Below are 20,098 nucleotides of genomic sequence, written 5' to 3' on the forward strand. Positions count from 1 at the left end.
GATTTGAAATATTATTTCAATAGCTGTAGAAAATATTGACCAACATTTCATCTAATTATAAATCAATGGAAAATTTCTGCATTTGTTCAATAACTGCAAAATAACCTAAAACATCTGACATTACAATATTTGAAAACTTAACCTTTTAATGGGGAATAAGGCAAAGATGTCTACAGTTAATTTTAACATTGTTTTGGAGGTGCTAATTGGGAAGAAAGATAAAAATAATGGTGTAAGAATTGGACATAGAAAATATAATGCAAATTAAATTATGATTTCTAATACATGAGTTATCCAGTTTGTGGACAAGGTCAGTACTTTAAAAATATTCCATAGACCAGAATAAATAGGATTAAAAATTAAATTTTATAAAATATAAAGCATTTCATGCTCTTGGATTAGAAGAATTGTTAAAATGTTCATACTACCCAAAGCAATTTTCAAGTTTAATATATAATGCATATCAAATATCAAAGAATTACTTGATAAAAATATTATGTAAGACTTATGCAGAAAGCCAAGAAATGTAATTGAAAGAAAAGTACATAAAAACTTAAATCTATATCTTTCAATCTCTGAATATTATGTTAATAGATAATAAGACTAACTATTGTAAAGCTTACAAGTATCCATAAAATAAGTGCAGGATCAATTAAAATCTTTAAAGGTTTTATGTATTGAATTTCAAAAATCAATGAACCAGGTGGGGTGGCACAGACCTGTAATCCCAGTGGCTGGAGTGGCTGAGACAGGAGGATGGAGAGTTCAAAGCCAGCTTCAGCAATGGCAAGGTGCTAAACAACCCTGTCTCTAAATAAAATACACAGTAAGGCTGGGGATGTGTCTTAGTGATCGAGTGTTCTGAGCTCATTCCCCTGTACAAAGAAAGAGAGAGAGAGAGAGAGAGAGAAAGAAAGAAAGAAAACAATGAGAAAGCTCATATGAAAGATAAAATGGATAGGAATGTTACCTAGCCTTTAAGAAAAGTATATTAATCATTAGTACTATTCACCTAATATTTCCCTTTCTTCTCTCACTTGAGGTGATGAATGGTCATGTGACATGTTCTGTCAATGGAACGGTAAAATAACATTTAAGAGGTGGTGAACAATTTATACACTCACTCTCTTCTTCCTTCAGCTAATATAGTTAGCAATCTGTGTAAGAGAGAGGCTTCTGGATCAGCCTGGGCCCTAGAATTAGAAGAGATCAAGTAGATGCTCCAGACCCCCCAAAATGGAATTGTGGTGAGAACAAGAATAATAAACCCAAGGCAAACAAACAAACAAACAAAACTCTGTAGTTATTGACCACTGAAATCTAGGATTGTTTAGGATTATTTGTTCTTGCAGTGTAACCAATCCTATCCTGACTAAAATAAAGTATAATAGAGAAGAAATTATTTTATGGAACTTACTGAGACTTACTCTAAAGCTATAGTTGTTAAGACCATGTGTTACTGGATTATGAATAAGAAAATAGAATAAATATGCAGAAATACACTTTTACTAGGCTGATTTGACATAGCAAACCTGTTCATTTGAGTAAACAATACTGGGACAATTGTATATGTATGGATGAAAATGAAATTTGAGTTCTATCTCATAAATTATACACAAAAATTTCATATAAATTAATAAATGTGAAAGGTCAAACATAAACTTTTAGAAGATAATGTAGAAATATATCTCTATGCGCTTGTGATTAAAAACTGTCAATAGAAAACAAAAGTACTACATAAAAATAAATAGCTAATTAATTATACCACTCTAAAACTAAGGACTTATTCTTTTGAAAATATATCTGTACATCTATTTGAGGATGAAAATATAAACCTTAACTTGGGAAATATATTTGCAAACTGCATAAATGACAATGGATTCAACTCCAGAAAATAAATAAGTATGTAAAATTAATCAATGCTATATATGTATGGATGTAGATAAAATATAGGGTACATAAAATATATAAAGGCAAAACCTAGAAGAAAAATGGGAATGGGCAAGGGACTTTATCATGCTATTTTCAAAAGACAAAACCCACATGTTTAATAAATATACAGAAAAATATGTAACTTCTTTATTGATTAGAAATTCCAAACAACTGTTCCCTAAACACACCGGTACTTCCTTCAGAATGACTATAAGTTAGAAGACTGACAATACCAAGTTGTGAAGATGTGGAATATCAAGAATATTCATATATTGCTTGCAGTCTAAATTGTTATGGATACTTTAGAAATACGTTTGGCATTGTCTCTTGTAATGGAAAGTGCATATATCCTATGACCCGAAAACTTCATTTCCAGATAAATCCTCTGAAAAAATCCATGCATATATAAATGAGAACATATATAAAAAAGGCAATAGCAGTATTCAATGCAATAGCCTAGAAATAACTAAAATGCTTGACAGAGTAGATAAGTACTTTGTGTTGTATTCATATAATGGAAGAACAACAATAAAATGACTTTTAGTGTTATACAGCAACTTGCATGAATCTTACAAGTATTATATTGACAAAAAAAGACAAAAATAAAATTTATGTTTTAAAAACATCAAAAAAGCTAAGATAAATTTGTAGTGCTTAGAAATGTATTATAATACAGTAACACTCTAAAAACTAAGATATAAAGTGTATATAATTCATGGCAATATTCTTTTCCTCAACTTGGAGGTTGGTTATGATAATTTTTAAAGTTTACTTTATTTTATATGCTTGTAATTTTGTCTAATTTAACTGCTATATAAAGTCTTAGAAGAAAGTGAAAGATCCTACTCATTAATCTTTAATTTTTGCATATTTAATATTCATATATGATTTGTTAAGTTACTGTGAGAGAGTTCTACTCTGAAGTGTGATTAATTGAAGGAACAACAGTCCTCATCTTTTATGCTTTCTAACCAGAATATAATGGCTTCTTATATAATTATTTTCCTAACTAGAAGGGCAATAGGACACGTTATTTTAAATTTGTGTAGGACCAAATAAATCAACAAAAAGTACACAATATATATTCTCTCTTTAAATGGAATTCAATAAAATTCTTAATATTATATAATAACATAACTTGTGGTATTTGACAAAATTTTTATCTGATAACTTTTTGTTTACCAGACAATAAACTTAAGATATAAGCAAAACAAAACACAGTTATCCAACAGATATAAATATAGTACTAACTATATTTTTCCTCAGGTGGTAAAACTTTTTGCTCATGTAGTATGGTCAGATAGATCCAATGCATGAAATACTCAAAAGACTTATTAATTTGATCCTAGAATGTATTGCTAAAAATAACACAGGGAGCTCACATTTTCCCAAAAAGCAATGCCAGTGTGCACTTATTAGAATGCTTTTGTAATTTGGTTTTTGGGTTACATCCTTACTAAATCATAAAAATAGAAAATAAACTGAAGTGACATGTTCAGTTACAGGAATTTAAAGTTTGCTTTTAATGATTAGCTATATTTTTATATCCCCTTGAAATTAGTTCTTCCCAAGTTTTAGGATATGTTCAATATGAAGCCTTCAGTTAACTATCCTGCCTACATTAGAAAAGATTTTATAGGTCAATAAATAAGCTGTGTGGTACAAGGTGGAAAGGATAATTTATTATGGGACTAGTACATTTACTGGGAACCTGGCCATCCTGTATCTGTCATAGCACATAGAAATATTTAATGCCAAAGGGGACATTATATCTGACAAGATGTTGGGTTGCTTTTCTGTCTGAAGTAAATCCTAAAATACCATTAAATCCTTCTTTATTAACTGGTTTCAAAAGCTGAAACTAAATAAAATTATTGATGGAACTAATAATTTTGTTTAAAAGTGGAAAAAATAGAGAAAGTGCTGAAAAAAATAGATAGCTAAATTCTGAATATGGATGATTTAGCAATTTTAATAGATTCACCTATTTTATCATGAGCAGTAAGAGAATGAAAATTTGTAAATCCCCTATAATTGTGGACTAGATCCTGTTACATGCTACTAACACCTTCCCTCGTAATTCAAATGAATTTGAGAGATGAGCAGAGATATTTTTAATAGGACAGATTTTTATTCAGATCTAAAAGATTCATTTCTCTTATATTTTGGATTTATTCATATTTTTAAACAAAAATTAACTGTAAAACCTCTTATAATTCCTCGAGTAGAGATAGTGATGAGTAGTACTATGATATATGTCATTTTAGATTGTTCAGTGTAGATGGACATCAAAATTCAAAAAATTAAAATGCATCACATATTTTTAACTTGTTCCTTTAGTTAATATATCTTTTTGTTAAATTTATGTCCATCTTAATTTATTTAGGATAAATTCTTATAGTACTATCACTAAGTCAAAGAATTATATTAAAATATTTTTATTTGTGCATTATACATGATAGTGGCATGCAATTTGACAAAATTATATATGGGTGAAATATAATTTGCTCCATTTCAGTTCCCAGAACTTCCTTTTTAACTCGCTCCTCCCTTCTCCTATCCCCTTTCTCTACTGTTCTTTCTTTTATTTGTTTGTTTTTTAATTTGTGCTTTAAAGATATACATAAATGCAGAATTCACTATGGTATATTATATATGTACATAATTTTGTCAATTTCATTCCTCATCTTCTGACTTTTCTCTCCAACTTCCTCCCTCACCCTCATTTTCTTTCCTCCACTGATCTTTCCTCAAATTTTGTGGGATCTGTCACCCTTTCTTTCCTCTTAATTTGCTCTAACTCTCAGATATGAGAGAAGGCATTTGATCCTTAACTTTCTGAGTCTGGCGTATTTAACTCAGCCTGATGCTCTCCAGTTTCACCCATCTGCCAGCAAATACCATAATTTCACTCTTCTTTATGGCTTAGTAGAACTCCATTGTGCCTGTATACCATATTTTCTTTATTGATTCATCTGTCGAAGGCCAACGAAGCTAGTTAATAGATTCACCTATTTCATCATAAACAGTAAGAGAATGAAAAATCTCAAATCCCCTGTAATTGTGGATTGGATGCTGTTACATGCTGTTAGTAAACAACTATCCTCACAATTCAAATTAATTTGAGAAATGAGCAGAGATATTTTTAAAAGGAAAGATTTTTCATAACATGGCTGCACTACTTTAAATATTGATATGCCCATTTCACTACAGAATGCTGATTTTAGTTTTTTTTTTTTTTTTTTGAATAAATACTAAGGAGTGGGATAAGTGCATCATATTGTGGTGATATGTCTATTCTTTTGAGAAATCTCTATTCTGCTTTCCAAGTTTGTTGTACTACTTTGTAGTACTTCAAACAATGTATGGGTATACCTTTTCCTCGACATCCTCACCAGCATTTATTATTATTTGTATTTCTGATAATTGCCATTCTAACTAGAGTGAGATGTAATATCAATGTAGTCTTTATTTACATTTCGCTGATTGGCAAGGATGTTGAGCATAGTTTCATATATTTGTTGGTCATTTGTATCTCTTCTTTTGAGAAATGTCTGTTTGGTTCTTTTGCCTTTTTATTGGTTGGGTTACTTGTTGTTTTGATGGTAAGTTTTTTTTGAGTTCTTTATATATTCTGGATGTTAATCTCTTGTCAGAGGACAAGATTTTCTCCTTTTCTGTAAGCTCTCTCTTCAGATCTTAATCATGTCCTTTAACATGCAAAAGCTTTTAATTTAATGCTGTTTCACTTATTTATTTTTTGTTTTATCATCTCTTGAGCTTCAAGGGTCATTAAGAATGTTGGTGCTTATGCTCATATGTTGGAAGGCTGTCCCTGTGTTTTTCCAGCAGTTGCAAAGTTTCTGGTCTAATTCCAAGGTCTCTAATTCATTTTAATTTGATTTTTGTGCAAAGTGAGAAATAGGGATCTAGTTTTATTCTTCTACATATGAATATCTAGTTCTCTCAGCACCATTTGTTTAAAAGACTGTTTTTATTTCAACATATATTTTTGGCACCTTTGTCAAGTATCAGATAACTGTAAGTATGCAGGTTTGTCTCTGTGCCTTCTATTATGTTCCTTCCTATGTACTTTGATACCGATATTATGATATTTTGTTACACTCTGTAGTGTAATTTGAGATCAGTGATTGTAATTACTCCAGCATTGCTCTTCTTGCTCAGTATTGCCAAATGAATTTTAGAATTATTTTTATAATAATTCTATGAAGAATGTCATTGATATTTTTATGGATATTGAATTGAATCTGTATAATACTTTTATTAATATGGCCATTTTGGCAATATTAAGTCTAACTATCAAAGAACATGTTAGGTCTTTCTATCTTCTAAGGTCTCTTTCCATTTTTTTCTTCAGTATTTTATAGTTTTCATTGTAGATGTCTTTTCACCTCCTTGGTTTGATTTATCAGCCCCCCTCATTTTTTTGAGATTACTGTGAATGGGACACTTTACCTGATTTCTTTCTCAAAAGATTCATTATTGGAGTATAAGAAAGCTATTGGTTTATAAATGTAGATCTTATATCCTGCTATTTTCCTGAATTTGTTTATCAACTCTAGGAGTCTTCTGGTGGAATTTTTGGAGTCTTCTAGATAGGGGATCATGTCATCAGCAAACAGATAATTTCACTTCCTCTTTTCCTATTTGTATTCCTTTATTTTCCTCTCTTAACTGATTGGTCTGGATCAAGTTTCAAAGAACTATATTGAATAGAAGTGGTAAGAGTAGGCATCCTTGCTTTGTTTCTGATTTAAGAGGAAATGCTTTTAGTTTTTCTCCATTCAGTGTGATGATGTGTTATGTATAGCCTTTATAGTGTTGAGACAAATTTCTTCTATCCCAAGTTTTCCCAGTGTTTTAAGTATGAATAGATGATAGATTTTGTCAAAGGCCTTTTCTGTATCTATTAAGATGTGATTCTTGTTCTTAATTCTGTTTATGTGGTGAACCAAACTTGCATCCTTAGGATGAAACCTAATTGATTATGGTGTACTCTCTTCTTGAAGTATTTTTGAATGTGGTTTGCTAATATTTAATTAAGGATTTTTACATCTATGCTCTTCAGGAATATTGATCTGTAGTTTCCCTTCCTTGATGTGTCTTTGTCCAGTTTTGCTATCGGGGTGATACTGGCTTTGTAGAATGTATTGGGGAGGGTTCCAATATATTTCATGAAATAATTTGAGGAAGTCTGGTGTTAGTTTTTCTTTAATGGTCTGTTAGAACTCAGCTGAGAATCATCTGGTTTGGGGATCTTCTTTATTGGAAGGTGTTTAATTATTGTTGCAATCTCATTATTTCATATTGGTCTGTTTAGGTTTTCTTTGTCTTCCTGATTCAATTTGGGCAGGTCATATGTATTTAGAAATCTGTTGATGTCTCCTAGATTTTTCCAACTTATGGGAGAATACATTTTCAGAATATTTTCTAATGATACTCTGAATTTCAGAAGTGTGTGGGTTGATACATTCTTTTTCATCTCAAACTTTGTCAGAAGTATCCTTATTAATTTTGTCTAGGTGAAATATATATTGGTGAAAGGAGTAGTTAAAATCATCCAGTAGTATTGTATTGGGGCTTTATCTAGGATTTAGTGTGATGAATTTTTTATGTAATTAGGTGCACTGATATTTGGAGTATAAATATTTACTAACTGTATATATTCTGCTGGGATTTTTTTTCCTTCCACCAGTATGTGGTGACTTTCTTTGTCTATTCTGATTAACTTTTGCTTAAATTATGCTTTGTAAGACATGAGAATAACTATTTTCTGATTGTTTTTAGACTCCATCCAAATGGAACATTTTTCCTACCCTTTTACTTTTAGCCTGTTGATGTCATTGCATTTAAGATGAGTCTCTTGCAAACAACATACAGTTGGATGTTATTTTTTTAATTCTATCATTCTGCAAATCTGTGTCTTTTAATTGGGGATTTAAGACCATTTACATTCAGTATTATTTTGGATAGATGTTTGTTATTTCTTTTTATTTTGCTGTATTTAATTTGGTCTTAATTTTTATTTAGTTAATTGTTTTACTAGAGAGTTTCATCCATTTCAGAGCTTTGCAAATGAATTCTTTTTTGTAATCTAATTTGTTTTTGTTTGTTTGTTGTTGTTGTTGTTTTTTTTTTTTTTTTGATAGTGTTGGCTTAGTGGTCATGAATTCTTTTAATTATACTTATCATGCAAATTTTATTTTTTCTTTGATTCTGAAAGATACCATTGCTGGAGATAGCAATCTTGTTTGGAAATTGTTTTTTTTTTTTTCATAGCCTAGAATATTTCATTTCAGTCTCTCCTTGATTTTAGTGTCTGATTTGAGAAGTCATAAGTGAGCCTTGTTTACCTCTACATGTGACCAGGTTTTTTTTCTTGCAGTTTTTAATATTCTTTTTTTTAATTCTCTTATTTTTTATTATATTGTACATATTTAGCAATAAATATATTGTGTCAAACAACAAATAGAAATGAGAGAGGCTCAGTAAATATATTACACTTTTATTTCCAAAGGTAATAGAGTTTTTAAGTGGTTAGACCTTTATATTTAACGCAGATATTATACACTATATTCATGTCTAAATATATGCTCTATGTGTGTATCTTTCCCATCAATTTGTTGTTTCCCTCTTTCTCCTTTTTATTTTCTTCTAGATTATCATGATCTTTACACATGGCTTACATTCTTTATGCAGAACTTTTAGTCAAATGAATTTTATTATACATTTAGGGATTACAAAATGCATCTTTAGTTAATTTACCCCACTTCATTTAAGGTTATCAAATCACTTCATATTCCATATTTTAAAAATATAAACCTTGTAACAGTATAATTACTTTTCATCTTCTGTATATTAGCTATCATTATTAAATATATTGTTTCTACACACAATATAAATACTAATTTAACATGGCTTTTTTTTTTTGCTTTATTTTAAGCAGCAATTTGTTTTAAATTACCCACAAGGAAATTAAAATACTCTTCTGTAGTTAGCACATATTTTACATTTTAGATGTTCTTTGTTCTTTCTTTCAAATCTAGCTTTTCTCCTGGTACTTTTTTGTAATTTATGTTCAACACTAGGAATTTCCTCTTTATTTCTGGTAGTGCAATTTACAATCAAAATATTCTCTCAGCTTTCATTTTATTGAAAATTTTCTTAATTTCTACTTTTTGAAGGATATTTTTGCTGATTATAGAATTTGGGAAGAACAGTACTACTTTTTAAAAAAAAAATATTGTTATTTTTCCTTGGTCCTTTAGAGTGTTTAAAGACAACAGAGCTACAGTTTATATTATCATTTCCCTGTATATCATTTGTCTTCTTTTTACCCTGGAAATCTTAGAGATCACTTTGTCTCTTACATTCAAAGCTTTAGCTATACTATTCTTAAATGTCATTCCTTTGTCTTTAAACTTCTTGAAATTCGCTAAACATTTTGGAATTGTACTGAGATGTTTATAGGAAATTTGGAAACTGTTTGATCATTATGTCTTTTTTTTTTTTTTAATTTTTTATTGTTGGCTGTTCAAAACATTACATAGTTCTTGATATATCATATTTCACAATTTGATTCAAGTGGGTTATGAGCTCCCATTTTTACCCCATATACAGATTGCAGAATCACATCAGTTACACATCCATTGATTTACATATTGCCATACTAGTGTCTGTTGTATTCTGCTGCCTTTCCTATCCTCTACTATCACCCCTCCCCTCCCCTCCCCTCCCCTCTTCTCTCTCTGCCCCCTCTACTGACATTCGTTTGTCCCCCTTGTATTATTTTTCCCCTTCCCCTCACTTCCTCTTGTATGTACTTTTGTATAACTCTGAGGGTCTCCTTCCGTTTCCATGCTTTTTCCCTTCTCTCTCCCTTTCCCTCCCACCTCTCATCCCTGTTTAATGTTAATCTTCTTCTCATGCTCTTCGACCCTACTCTGTTCTTAGTTACTCTCCTTATATCAAAGAAGACATTTGGCATTTGTTTTTTAGGGATTGGCTAGCTTCACTTAGCATAATCTGCTCTAATGCCATCCATTTCCCTGTAAATTCTATGATTTTGTCATTTTTTAATGCAGAGTAATACTCCATTGTGTATAAATGCCACATTTTTTTTATCCATTCATCCATTGAAGGGCATCTAGGTTGGTTCCACAGTCTAGCTATTGTGAATTGTGCTGCTATGAACATCGATGTAGCAGTGTCCCTGTAGCATGCTCTTTTTAGGTCTTTAGGGAATAGACCGAGAAGGGGAATAGCTGGGTCAAATGGTGGCTCCATTCCCAGCTTTCCAAGAAATCTCCATACTGCTTTCCAAATTGGCTGCACCAATTTGCAGTCCCACCAGCAATGTACAAGTGTACCCTTTTCCCCACATCCTCGCCAGCACTTGTTGTTGTTTGACTTCATAATGGCTGCCAATCTAACTGGAGTGAGATGGTATCTTAGGGTGGTTTTGATTTGCATTTCTCTGACTGCTAGAGATGGTGAGCATTTTTTCATGTACTTGTTGATTGATTGTATGTCCTCCTCTGAGAAGTGTCTGTTCAGGTCCTTGGCCCATTTGTTGATTGGGTTGTTTGTTCTCTTATGGTCTAATTTTTTGAGTTCTTTGTATACTCTGGATATTAGGGCTCTATCTGAAGTGTGAGGAGTAAAGATTTGTTCCCAGGATGTAGGCTCTCTATTTACCTCTCTTATTGTATCTTTTGCTGAGAAAAAAACTTTTTAGTTTGAGTAAGTCCCATTTGTTGATTCTAGTTATTAACTTTTGTGCTATGGGTGTCCTATTGAGGAATTTGGAGCCCGACCCCACCGTATGTAGATCGTAGCCAACTTTTTCTTCTATCAGACGGCGTGTCTCTGATTTGATATCAAGCTCCTTGATCCATTTTGAATTAACTTTTGTGCATGGCGAGAGAAAGGGATTCAGTTTCATTTTGTTGCATATGGATTTCCAGTTTTCCCAGCACCATTTGTTGAAGATGCTATCCTTCCTCCATTGCATGCTTTTAGCCCCTTTATCAAATATAAGATAGTTGTAGTTTTGTGGATTGGTTTCTGTGTCCTCTATTCTGTACCATTGGTCCACCCGCCTGTTTTGGTACCAGTACCATGCTGTTTTTGTTACTATTGCTCTGTAATATAGTTTGAAGTCTGGTATCGCTATACCGCCTGATTCACATTTCCTGCTTAGCATTGTTTTTGCTATTCTGGGTCTTTTATTTTTCCATATGAATTTCATGATTACTTTCTCTATTTCTACAAGAAATGCCGTTGGGATTTTGATTGGCATTGCATTAGACCTATAGAGAACTTTGGGTAATATCGCCATTTTGATGATGTTAGTTCTGCCTATCCATGAACAGGGTATATTTTTCCATCTTCTAAGATCTTCTTCTATTTCTCTCTTTAGGGTTCTGTAGTTTTCATTGTATAAGTCTTTCACCTCTTTTGTTAGGTTGATTCCCAAGTATTTTATTTTTTTTGAAGATATTGTGAATGGAGTGGTTGTCCTCATTTCCATTTCAGAGGATTTGTCGCTGATATACAGGAATGCCTTTGATTTATGCGTGTTGATTTTATATCCTGCCACTTTGCTGAATTCATTTATTAGCTCTAATAGTTTCTTTGTAGACCCTTTTGGGTCTGCTAGGTATAGAATCATGTCATCTGCAAATAGTGATAATTTAAGTTCTTCTTTTCCTATTTTGATGCCTTTAATTTCTTTCGTCTGTCTAATTGCTCTGGCCAGTGTTTCGAGAACTATGTTGAACAGAAGTGGTGAGAGAGGGCATCCCTGTCTTGTTCCAGATTTTAGAGGGAATGCCTTCGATTTTTCTCCATTCAGAATGATGCTAGCCTGAGGCTTAGCATAGATTGCTTTTACAATATTGAGGTATGTTCCTGTTATCCCTAGTTTTTCTAGAGTTTTGAACATAAAGGGATGCTGTACTTTGTCGAATGCTTTTTCCGCATCTATCGAGATGATCATATGGTTCTTATTTTTAAGTCTATTGATGTGGTGAATAACATTTATTGATTTCCGTATATTGAACCAGCCTTGCATCCCAGGGATGAATCCTACTTGATCATGGTGTACAATTTTTTTGATATGTTTTTGTATCCGATTCGCCAGAATTTTATTGAGGATTTTTGCATCTAGGTTCATTAGAGATATTGGTCTGTAGTTTTCTTTCTTTGAAGTGTCTTTGTCTGGTTTAGGTATCAGGGTGATGTTGGCCTCGTAGAATGAATTTGGAAGTTCTCCCTCTTTTTCTATTTCCCGAAGTAGCTTGAAAAGTATTGGTATTAGTTCCTCTTTAAAGGTTTTGTAAAACTCTGCTGTATACTCATCCGGTCCTGGGCTTTTCTTAGTTGGTAGTCTTTTGATGGTTTCTTCTATTTCCTCAATTGATATTGGTCTGTTTAGGTTGTCTATATCCTCCTGACTCAATCTGGGCAGATCATATGACTTAAGAAATTTATCGATGCCTTCACTATCTTCTACTTTATTGGAGTATAAGGATTCAAAATAATTTTTGATTATCTTCTGTATTTCTGAAGTGTCTGTTGTGATATTGCCTCTTTCATCCCGTATGTTAGTGATTTGAGTTCTCTCTCTTCTTCTCTTCGCTAGCATGGCTAAGGGTCTGTCGATTTTGTTTATTTTTTCAAAGAACCAACTTTTAGTTTTGTCAATTTTTTCAATTGTTTCTTTTGTTTCGATTTCATTAATTTCAGCTCTGATTTTAATTATTTCTTGCCTTCTACTTCTTTTGCTGTTGTTTTGCTCTTCTTTTTCTAGGATTTTGAGATGAAGTATGAGATCATTTATTTGTTGGTTTTTTCTTTTTTTAAGGAATGAACTCCAAGCAATGAATTTTCCTCTTAGAACTGCTTTCAATGTGTCCCATAGATTCCGATATGTTGTGTCTGTGTTTTCATTAATCTCTAAGAATTTTTTAATTTCCTCCTTGATGTCTTCTATAACCCATTGATCATTCAGTAACCTATTGTTCATTCTCCAAGTGATGTATTCTTTTTCCTTCCTTCTTTTATCGTTGATTTTCAGTTCCATTCCATTATGATCAGATAGGATGCATGGTATTATCTCTACTCCTTTGTATTGTCTAAGAGTTTCCCTGTGACATAATATATGATCTGTTTTTGAGAAGGATCCATGTGCTGCTGAGAAAAAAGTGTAACTGCTTGATGTTGGGTGGTATATTCTATATATGTCAATTAAGTCTAGGTTATTAATTGTGTTATTGAGTTCTATAGTTTCCTTATTCAACTTTTGTTTGGAAGATCTGTCCAGTGGTGATAGAGGTGTGTTGAAGTCTCCCATGATTATTGTATGGTGGTCTATTAGACTCTTGAACTTGAGAAGAGTTTGTTTGATGAACATAGCTGCACCATTGTTTGGGGCATATATATTTATGATTGTTATGTCTTGTTGGTGTATGGTTCCCTTGAGCAGTATGTAGTGTCCCTCTTTATCCCTTTTGATTAACTTTGGCTTAAAATCTATTTTATTTGATATGAGTATGGATACTCCTGCTTGTTTCCGAAGTCCATATGAGTGATATGATTTTTCCCAACCTTTCACCTTCAGCCTATGTATGTCTTTTCCTATCAAATGCGTCTCCTGTAGGCAGCATATTGTTGGGTCTTGTTTTGTGATCCATTCTACTAGCCTGTGTCTCTTGATTGGTGAGTTTAAGCCATTAACATTTAGGGTTATTATTGAGATATGGGTTGTTCTTCCAGCCATATTTGTTTATTTATGTTACTAAACATGGTTTGTTTTCCACTTTGATTATTTTCCCCCCTTTAGTGTCCTACCTCCCACTGTTGGTTTTCATTGTTATTTTCCATTTCCTCTTCCTGTAATGTTTTGCCAAGGATGTTTTGAAGAAATGGTTTTCTAGCTGCAAATTCTTTTAACTTTTGTTTATCGTGGAAGGTTTTAATTTCATCTTCCATCCTGAAGCTTAATTTCGCTGGAAACACAATTCTTGGTTGGAACCCATTTTCTTTCAGTGTTTGAAATATGTTATTCCAGGATCTTCTAGCTTTCAGAGTCTGTGTTGAAAGATCAGCTGTTATCCTGATTGGCTTACCCCTAAATGTGATCTGCTTCCTTTCTCTTGTAGCTTTTAAAATTCTCTCCTTATTCTGTATGTTGGGCATCTTCATTATAATGTGTCTAGGTGTGGGTCTCTTATGATTTTGCACATTCGGCGTCCTGTAGGCTTCTAGGATTTGGGGTTCTGTCTCATTCTTCAAGTCTGGGAAGTTTTCTCGAATTATTTCATTGAATAGATTGCTCATTCCTTTGGTTTGAAACTCTGTTCCTTCCTGTATCCCAATGACTCTTAAATTTGGTCTCTTGATGTTATCCCATATTTCTTGGATGTTCTGCTCATGGTTTCTTAACAGTCTTGCTGAGGTGTCTATGTTCTTTTCAAGTTGAAATACTTTATCTTCATTATCTGATGTTCTGTCTTCTAAGTGTTCTACTCTGCTGGTAGTATTCTCAATTGAGTTTTTAAGTTGGCTTATTGCTTCCTGCATTTCTAGGATTTCTGTTTGTTTGTTTTTTATAACCTCTATTTCCCTGTATAGTTGATCTTTTGCTTCTTGGATTTGTTTATGTAATTCATTGTTGAAGTGATCTTTCATTGTCTGATTTTGCTGTCTGATGTCTTCCTTGAGACTCCAGATCATCTGAAGCATGTATATCCTGAATTCTTTATCTGACATTCCATCAGCTGCAGCTATTACCTCTTCTAACGTTGAGTTGACCTGCAATGCTTGTGGTCCTTTCTTTCCTTGTCTCTTCATACTGTTCGCGTTCCTTTCTTCTTGGTGAAACTGTTGTGCTATTGAATTTTCCCCCTATATATTTATATTGGTCTTGTATAGTTGCAAAGTCTCCCTCGCAGGCGCGGGCGGCGGCTCTGCCCCTCCTCCAATTGGGGCAATGTGCCTACCACGCCGGCAGGCCGCTGGGCCTGCTCTGCCAGTCGGTAGCAGGTCCGCCGACCTTGCAGGCGCGGGCGGCGGCTCTGTCCCTCTGCGGGCCGCTAGGCTTGTTCTGTCGGTGGTCGCAGTTCTGCCTACTTTGCAGGCGCAGGCAGCGGCACTGCCCCTCTGCAGGCCTCTGGGGCTGTAGTGCCAGTGGGTCGCAGGTCCGCCTACTTTGCAGGCGTGGGGGGGGGGCGGCTCTACCCTTCCTCAGGCCACTGGGCCTGTTCTGTCTCTCGGTTGCAGGTCTGACCTGTTCTGATGGTGGTCTCAGTTCCGACTACCTTGCAGGCGCGGGGGGGGAGTGGGCGGCTCTGCCTCTCAGCAGGCGGCTGCTCCTCTTCTGCCGGTGGGTCGCAGGCCCGCCTACCTTGCAGGAGTGATTGGAAGCTCTGTCCCGCCGCGGGCCACTGGGCCTTTTCTGTCGGTGGTCACCCTTCCCCTACCTGGCAGGCGAGGGGGGTGGGGGGCGGCTCTGCCCCTCAGCAGGCCGCTGGGCCTGCTCTGTGTTTGGTCCCAGTTCCCTCTACTATGCCGGCGCAGGGGGAGGGGGCGGCTCAGCCTCTCAGCAGGCGGCTGTTCCTCTTCTGCCGGTGGGTCGCAGGCCCGCCTACCTTGCAGGAGTGATTGGAAGCTCTGTCCTGCCGCGGGCCACTGGGCCTTTTCTGTCGGTGGTCACCCTTCCCCTACCTGGCAGGCGAGGGGGGTGGGGGGCGGCTCTGCCCCTCAGCAGGCCGCTGGGCCTGCTCTGTGTTTGGTCCTAGTTCCCTCTACTATGCCGGCGCAGGGGGAGGGGGCGGCTCAGCCTCTCAGCAGGCGGCTGCTCCTCTTCTGCCGGTGGGTCGCAGGCCCGCCTACCTTGCAGGAGTGATTGGAAGCTCTGTCCTGCCGCGGGCCACTGGGCCTTTTCTGTCGGTGGTCACCCTTCCCCTACCTGGCAGGCGAGGGGGGGTGGGGGGCGGCTCTGCCCCTCAGCAGGCCGCTGGGCCTGCTCTGTGTTTGGTCCCAGTTCCCTCTAGTTTTTAATATTCTTGACTTACTTTCTATGTTAAGCATTTTGATTGTGATATGTCTTGGAGAAGTTCTTTTTAGATCTTATCTATTTGTTTTTCAATATACATCCTGTATGTAAATGTCCACCTCCTTTATAATGTTATTTTCTGCTAGTATTTCACTGAAAAGATTCTTAATCCATTTAGCCTGTACCTCTGCTCTCTTCTATCCCATGTAGCTCAAATTTGTTCTCTTTGATGCTGTTCCAGAGTTCTTGTATAATTTAATAATGGTCTTTCATTTTTTTTCCAGTATTGCACACTGAGTATTCAAGTTTTTATATGAATACAAGGCCTGAATTTCTGTATTTGAGGCCTGAAATTCTACTTTCTTTCTTTTTTTATTTAATGTTTTTTTTAAAAAAATATGTATTTTTTTAGTTTTGATACAGTATCTTGATTTTATTTTTATGTGGTGCTGAGGATTACCCCAGTACCTCATGCATGCTAGGTGAGCACTCTGCCACTGAGCCACAACCCCAGCTCTGAAATTCTACTCTCCACATAATCCAATCTGTTGGTGATACTTTCAATTGAAATTTTAATTTGATGCATTGTGCCTTTTATTTCTAGTAGTTCTGGTTGATTTCATTTTAGCATTTCTATTTCTTTTTTGAAGTGATCTTTCACCATTTGCTCTCTTAACTAATTCCTTAGATCTTCTTTTAGATCAGTAAACATTTTTTACACAATTTAAATATTGCTGTGATTTTTATTCAATTTGAAGTCCTGATTAGAATAAAAGCAGTGAGAATGAAGCTTTACAAACACTGCAAAATTACTACATCATTGCAATATGGTTTTACTTTACACACAGAGGGAAAAAAATAACATTATATTTAAGGCAACAATGACATGTGCAAACCGAGAACATTACCCTGACAGTTCTTGGTAAAAACTGTTTTGGTTAAATGGTAGCTGTTGGGTTCAGTCTTTGTTCTAAAGGATAAGCTATGAATAGTTTCATTCCTTAAAACACAAAGCAAAACAAAAACAAACTCTTCTACTGACCCACAATGGCCAGAAGCAGCTTTCAGTAATCTCTAATTGTGTCACTCCCAATCATTGTGCCCAAGGGCTTCTGATACATCTGATTGAACATCTGTTTTATTGGTACAAATTCAATCTCAATTTGAGAGATCACAATCCTGACCAGAGTGGAGTTATCTGAGCCTGTACCTTTCATGGAATAACACAGCCACTCAGCAAAGAAGGCAGGACAGTTCGGGGTACATTTCAAGATGGTCTTCAAACTACTTTCAACATATCCAGAAAACTCCAGGCCTACACTGCTTAACAAATCTTGATAAGAAATCCTGGAATAAGCCTCCATGGTAGCTTTCAGCTGAGGAAAGCTTCTTGTGACAAGGATCATGTTAAAGCAAGATCCATCTGTCCCTAGTCTCCCCTGACCAGCTTTATAGAGACACTGACATCTTCTTGAGCCATTTGGTGGTTTGCACTCTGATTCTCATCACAATTTCCCTGACACATGGATATAAGCAACTGTTCAGACATATTTGACCTAATGTCCTTTTCAAGGTCTCTTCCAAATTCTGATTGATAACACATGACAGTTTCTTGGATTTCTTGTTCTTGTGTACAAAATCTGTATCAATACATGTTCCTGAGTTTCTGCTCCCTACATTGCATTCCATAAACTCCAGGCATCATAATGTGTAGGAGGCAGGAACAGGAAAATAATCAGTTCTTCTACATTTCTACTCAAGTTTGACTTGAGATCTTTGATTAAATCCTTGCCATACATGGTTTTAAAAGCTGCTCTAATGTTTTGCCTCTGATCATTGGAATGACTGGACACAACATTAACAATTGCCTACTCATCTGTCCCAAATCCCTTCATTGCTTTACGGAGAATTTCTGCATTTTTCATAGTATCGAAGATGGCAGCTGGTTGGAGGGTCCCTTGAGTCATTGCTGCAGGCTTACTAGGGTAGGGAGCTTTTCCTCCAGGATACTGAGAAGACATCTGTCTTCCAGGAGAGCCACCAGATCCTGGGACTTGGGCTGGACCACCATCTTAAGTTTGTGAAGGTGGCTGTGGATACCCAGAAAAGCCCAATCGCCTGGGTGAGGCTCCATATCCTTGGCATGGAGGAACTCAAGGATAGGATAGAGCTCCCCCTGGCTGTGGGGCACCAGGATAGCCTCCAGGGGCTGGATGACCTCCAGATGCAGGGTAGCCTTCAGCTCCTAGGTAGCCACCACTTGGTGCTGGTGGGTAGGCACCTCCTCCCATTGGAAGAAAGCCACTAGGATAAATATACTGACCTGGAGGGGGGAAAGATGACTCCTGACCTACAGGCGGATATGCAGAGAAAGGTGGGTAGTCTGTGCAGGGATAGCCTGGGTATGATATTCTGACCAGTAGCAGTGTCAGAGCCCAACCAACTCCAGGGAAAGATGGAGCCTGGCAGGACCAAGAGAGGGCAGGACTCTGGCTGAGCTCAGAAAATTTTTAATAATTCAATAATAAACTTTAATAATATAATAATTATTATATTATTTAATATAATAATAAACTTTTTATAATAATTTTATATCTTTCCAGGATTTTCATCCACTTCAATATCTGTGAGTTACTTTGTTGAGGGATTGCAAATTTGGGGAGGAGGCTTCTTTACCTGTTTCTTCATGTTTTCTGAGGTTGTGGACTTGCACATCTGATAAAGACGGATTCTTCTTCCTCTTTTATGCATTTGTCTTTTGTGTATAGTTATCATCTTTGTTATTAGAACTTCTCTGTTTTTGCTGTGTGAGTAGATTCTAGGAGTAGGACCCAAGTTTCCCCTCTAGAGGTTTCTCCTCGGGTCCCATCATTGTTTTGAAGTTGTTCTCTATTCTTTGTGTTGAAGTATTGTTGGAACTTGAACTAGTTCATGCTTGGAATGAGGTTTATTGTCACTTGGTAGAATTGTGAATATAGCTCTATTCTGTGAACTTATATTGTCTCAATAACTTCCCAGACCTTCTAAGAAAAAGGGGAGCAAGGAATTGCAATAATGAATATAACCAATATGCAGCCTTAAAATAAATGTCTAGTGCCTACTATAGCATCTATAACACTAATTGCCACATGAAGAGGAATGGTGGGGTCAACATTTAGTATCAGTACCAACAATAAATAGCTGTTTTTTAAATCTAACATTAAACAGCAGGTGTCAACTATAGCATCCAAAGTATTAATAACCATAACAATAATGATGGCAGGGGGTAGGAATTATATAAACGTAAAAAGTTCTAACAGAGAGTGAAATTATAGTTAAGTGAAGAGAAATGAGATACAAAGGTAAGGAAACTTTTAATATTAAAAAGTGAACAGAGAAGAAGTAGGAAAGGAGTAGCAGGTGACATCTATAAAGAAGGAGAATAAAAATAACCATATTAAAAAATAAGTAAGTAAAGGAGTAGAGGAAAAGGGAAGAGCAAAATTTGGCTATGAGAGGGGGAAGAAAGTGAAGAAGTAGTAAGAGGAATAAAAGCAAAGGTAAGAACAAACAAATAAAAACTCAGACCAAAACAAACCTAAATAAAACATTACTTCTCCAAAGTCAAAACAAGCCTAAATAACAAACAGGTAAAGAAAAAAAGCAACTAAGATGAAAGAAAAATAATGTACATATATTAATTTATATATTATACACACACACAAACATACATATTCTCCACCCTATCAGAGCATGAGAACACCACACACACACACACACACACACACACACACACACACTCAGAGAGAGAGAAAATGGAACAAGAAAAAAGAAAAGGAAAAAAGAAAAAGAGAGAGAAAATTCTTAATGAAAAAGAGAGGGTCTGTTTCCCCTGAGGTGGTCAGAACTGTTGGCAAGGATGGATGTTCATTCTTATGTTCTTGTGCCATTCTTTACATTTCTTTTTGGGCTGTGCACACTTAAAAACTGGAACCAAAGCTGGTTATAGTAGCTCTCAGCTGTCCATCTCAAGGTTAGGCTGGAAAGTACTGACAACTGGAGTTTTGTCTAGATAGATTAGGTCCATGAACTCCCACAGTAGGGCTA

At 35.5% G+C, this 20,098-nt stretch overlaps 1 protein-coding gene and 1 pseudogene across 4 annotated transcripts in view; one reads left to right on the forward strand and one right to left on the reverse strand.

The window, feature by feature from the left end:
* Ctnna3 (catenin alpha 3) overlaps positions 1 to 20,098 on the forward strand; it is a 1,728,170-nt gene that overhangs the window by 1,124,359 nt on the left and 583,713 nt on the right. The gene's annotated exons all lie outside the window — the stretch shown is intronic.
* Positions 17,047 to 18,318, reverse strand: LOC114089398 (annexin A7 pseudogene; annotated as a pseudogene).

Source organism: Marmota flaviventris, chromosome 4 (assembly GCF_047511675.1).
Source record: "Marmota flaviventris isolate mMarFla1 chromosome 4, mMarFla1.hap1, whole genome shotgun sequence".
Lineage (NCBI taxonomy): Eukaryota > Metazoa > Chordata > Mammalia > Rodentia > Sciuridae > Marmota > Marmota flaviventris.